Source organism: Alexandromys fortis, unplaced genomic scaffold (assembly GCF_014885135.2).
Source record: "Alexandromys fortis isolate MF-2015 unplaced genomic scaffold, M_Fortis_MF-2015_v1.1 scaffold_326, whole genome shotgun sequence".
NCBI classification, from domain to species: domain Eukaryota; kingdom Metazoa; phylum Chordata; class Mammalia; order Rodentia; family Cricetidae; genus Alexandromys; species Alexandromys fortis.
The window spans coordinates 188,284-193,357 of record NW_026068217.1 but is presented as its reverse complement, the minus strand read 5'-3'; positions in this window follow the sequence as shown (position 1 = coordinate 193,357).

Genomic DNA, 5,074 nt, shown 5'->3' with positions numbered 1-5,074 from the left:
GGCAGTCAGGCTCCTCCCATCGGATAGCTATGCAAGATGAGGACAGTTCGGCAGGAACTTTGTCTTCAACTTCTTGTAACATTGGGACTATGGCGGGTACAGTTCCCGGTGTAGTTACTTTTCCAGTTCCTCCAAACATTCCAACCCCAACTATATTGACAGCCTGAAAAACACATGCAACATTTGTTAGCAATTCATTTTAATGATTTTCTGTGCATGAACATTTTGTTGCATAAAGAAACAGTGCATCATAAACTCATATTCTAACAATTTGGTTCTACATTGGAGAAATACATGCTGAGACTTGCAGTCTCTGTCTTGAGGAAGGTAAAGAGTGCACACGAATGAAGAAAAGTCAGAAGTGTTATATGGACATTTTAGATAATTAACCCCCGACAAGACTCATCAACTATGACACTAAGATTTTCTCCATTCTTCATGCTTGGGTTTTTATCTCTGTTAAGTTCCCATCCAGTCAATCAGTTTCACTGATCTTGGGCAATAATATAATATATAATCTCAAACTTAACAATAATATATACATATGTCCTGTACCTACTTTCCTCTGGGGACAATATTTTCAATAACTACAGCTCAATACTATGGCCAAGAAATCACCATTGATAAAACACACTGATGTTACTTGGAACTGTGTGCACTTATTTGTGTGTGTGCTTAAGTTTTAGTCAGTCACGATGGTCCCTTCAATACAAAGAAGTTTTATCACAGGGTTCCATATGCTCCTCTTCCAGCCACAGTATGTTCCAACTCTGCCCAATTTCTAATTCCTCAAAACCACTAACTGCTCGCTATACATCATTACTACAAATTTCTTGTTTTCAGAATATAATATAACACAGCATATAACTTTGCAGGCTCAGCGTTTAGTTACTGTAATAATCTGCAGAGCTTTCATCTATCCTATATATTAGTAATTTGTTCAAATTCATTACTGAACCATGTGCCACATTATAGATGTACCTAGATGGATGGATGTTTATTTAACCACACACATGTTGAAAGATATTGAGCCGATTTTAGTTTTTGACTCCTACAAATAAATGTAAGATGCTACTGTGCTCTTTTCTGGAAAGGCTATGATTCTCATCAGCAAAGTGTGAGTGACCAGTTTCCTTAGGACTTTGACATCCTTAACTTAGGCATTCTGAAAGATCGGAATGGAATTTCCTTGTGCGTGTCCCTAATAGTAAATGACTCTGAACATCTTTGCATGTGCTCACTTGCCCTGGTACATTATCTTCAGTCACCAATCTTTATTCAGTTTCTTCTCTCTATGTTCTTTGAGTCAGGATTTCTCTGTGTGTCTCTACTGTCCTGGAAGTCACCCTGCAGATGAGGCTGGCCTCAAACTCATAGAGATTTACCTGCCTCTGCCTCCCTGAGTGCTGAGATTAAAGGCGTGTGCTATCATTGCTCGGCCTGTATGCATTTTCTAACTGAGCTGCCTGAAATAACTCCTGAGTTTTGAGATTCTTTATGTATTTTAGGTTCTAGCCCTTTTCAAGATATGAGAATGGCAAATATTATCTCCTAGCCAGTAGGTTCAATTTCATGCATTATAGAACATAGAAAAGTAAAAAAATTTAAACATTTAATAGCTCAAACTTACCACTATTACTTTTGTGGGTCTCTACTTTTGATATCAAGTGTTTGCCTAGACATAGATCACATAGACTTTCTCTTACATTTTTATGTTTTTGTTTTAGTTTTGTTGTTGTTTATAAATTTAGGACTTTATTTATTTTTAAGAGCCAGATTCTTGCTATGTTGCTGAGGTTGGACTGAAACCTCTGGACTTAAGGGATCCTAGCAATTCAGTCTCGAGTAGTTGATACTACATGTATGTGCTTTCTGGTTTCTACTTTTATTTAGTATTAAGGTTTCATTCTGGAAAGGCAGATGTAAACTCACTGCTAATTTGCCTTTAAACTCTTTGGAGAGTTCTCCTGTGAAACCATTTAGGACTGGAAATTTCTAAGTGTCTTTATTATATAGACACAAATTCTTTTATAACTACACTGCTACATATTATCTAGGCTGAGCTTCATTGCTTTGTGATTTTTGAGGACTAGTTTCACTTCTTGTGCTCATGTATAAAAGTATCCTGAGTTTGTAAAAATAATGCTGTTGTATTCCAGAAATCAGTGATTTGTGTCCCTCTCTTTTTAGTGCAGATGAACCCATGGCCTCTCACACTGATCACCCCAGCTGCTCTATTCTTTTCATCCTTGTCAGTTTATGAGAAGTTTTTTCAACTTTCTTGTTTTTTTTATAGTGAACCAATCATAATGTTTTATTGAATTTTACTATTGTTTTCCATTGTTACGTCCCTTCTTCTTGCTTTTTGTTTATTTTGTCATTTTGTTCATTACCTGATATAGAAACTTAGATTACTGAATCGAGTTCTGTAGTAATATAAGCATCTAATATTCTGAGTTTTTTCCTCAGTACTGTTTTAGTTTATCCCACTCATTTTGGCAGAGTGTATTTCTATTTTTATCCAGTTCTGTTCATTTAATGTTTTTCTTTGAGATTTCAGCTTTGATCATGGAAAATCTGAAACTGTATTATTTAATTTCTCTCTGATGAACATTTAAGATATCTTTTGTATTGATTAATAATTTGATTTTACTATGGATAAAGAACATTCAGTATTAAACTTCTCAAATTAAATCCCATAGAGTGCCAGGCATGGTGGCACATACCTACAATTCCAGTACTTGTTTGGTGGAGGCAGAAAGGCCAATCTAGGATACATAGAAAAACTGGCCTTTTTTTTTAAAAGAAAAAGACAAATGGGTGGTAGTGGCACATGCCTTTAGTCCCAGCACTTGGGAGGTAGAGACAGGTGGATCTCTTTGAGTTCGAAGGCAGCCTGGTCTACAGAGCTATCCTGACTTTCCTTCCTCATGACCAACTTTCCCACCGCTATTCCTCCTCTGCCCTTCTCCAACTTGACGCCCATCTGATATTTGAGTCTTACCTACAGTTTCTCTGAAATCCTAAAATTCTAAAATCCAATACCTTCAACTATGTCTTGGAAGGGTCTCCTCCAGGCTATCCTTGCTCCCTTATCTATCCTGTCACAGCCCTAGTCTCTGGAGCCTCCTTCTCCCTCTGGCACATTCAATCTTAAGACTAAACATGGACACTCAGGAGAGCTCTTCCAGATGTCCTGCTTTGACCCTTCCTCTGCCTGGCTTGTACCATGGGCCTATTCTGAAATTGTGCCTTCTTCACCCACATGTGTCTCCTCTTAATTGGATAGGAATAAGTACTCTTTCCTTTTTCTGTCCCCCGCCATGCCACTTCTTCCCTCTGATGTACCTATCTAGGTCTCAGCCTCCATCAGGGTCTCTAAACAACCTTGGGAATCATGATGGAGTTAGATATGAGGACCCCCATCCTATGAGAAACCTTTCATCAGTTAACCTGTCTTTCTCTCTAAACAAGTGTTAGAGAGAGCATCAGCAATGTTACACATTGACTCTTCACAATCTAAGATCAGTTAATACCTAGCTGTTTTTGTCATGCAGAACTTCTGGGCCCTCCCTGTATTTTAGAGGTCACCTATGAGGGCTATGTGTGCACTTTTGAATAAACAGCGCTATTTGTTTACCAGTAAGTCAGCTCTGGTAGGGATAGATTACAAGGTTTAAAGGCTATTGGGCCAGAGAGATGGCTTAATGATTAAGATCACTTGTTGCTCTTACAGCTGTCCTGGGTTCAGTTTCCATCATCCCCAGTGTGGCTCACAACCATTTGTAACTCCTGTTCCAGGGGATCTTAAGCCTTCTATTCTGGCCTTTGTGGGCATCAGTCATTTTTATAAAATTAAAATTAAAAAGGATAGAGTCATTGTTCTTCAGTGGTCCTCCATCTCATGATTAACCCTTTCACATACTTAATTGCTCCTTTGGCTGCTCCTTTGGTTGCTCCTGCTTATCGTGATCATTCTGGGATTGCTCTTCCTTCCATGATCTGTTAACCTTTTCCAGAAGATTTTGGCTGACAGGATCACCTCAGTTTTCCTAGCACAGTCAAGTCACAAGAAGGCCTTAAAGTTGTCCTCTTCCTCCAGACCCTTCATTCCTAGGACTGTCGCCCCTCTCTAACAGGAAGTATCATTAGAGACATCCTCACAAGCATAGTTCCTGAATTGAGAGAACAGAAGCACAGCCATCTTGTTTTGAAGGCAGCTCCATTCTGGCCTGAATAGTGTCCCTTTCCATGAGACTAAGAGTTTCAGTTTGCTGAAGGCAGACTTTAATTGAATATATCATTCCCATAATGCTATTTAAATCAGTAACATCATCTCATCTAACCCACAAGACCAACCTAGTCATTCAGGAAAATTATCAGAACCCCCAGTAAGGCTTTTCCAAGAACTAGCCCCATAAGAACCCTAGTGAGTAAATGAAGTTCATCGTCTTACTCTTTTGACTTCTGATAAGCACCTATCCCAAGTTTTTCTCAAAGTCAACCTATCTTTGCACTGAGAAAACAGAGGCTGTTGCATTTCTGAGTTTGAGACAGCGTGGTCTCCAGTGAGAATTCCAGGACATCCAGAGCTACACAGAGAATCCCTGTTTTTTCTTGAAATGCCAAAAGCAAAACCAACCCCCACCAAAAAAAAAGAAAGAAAAAGAAAAGGAAAGAATGAAACTGATTGTATAGAACTGAATGGGTGTATTTGTTTGTTTAAGACAAACGTACTATATATCCCAGGCTTACCTCAAACCTGTGGCAATCCTCCTCTTCATTTTCTAAAATTGTGGGAATATATGCATGTACAACAGCCCTGACTCAAGTCAGTGTTTTAAATAAGCAATTTAGATAATTGCTAAGTTCAGAGAGATCTGAAAACCACAGAAATATAATGGAAATATGACAGATCAAGTGGGGCTGGAAAGTACATGTGAGATCCTTTGGGGCTTTAAATAATATGAGAAGGAACTCCAAATGCTATAGTCAAAGATAAGCAACATTCTTAGAAATCCTTCCCTTCTTGACTTTACTCTGGTCTTTACACTGGAAATGACACTAGTGTTAT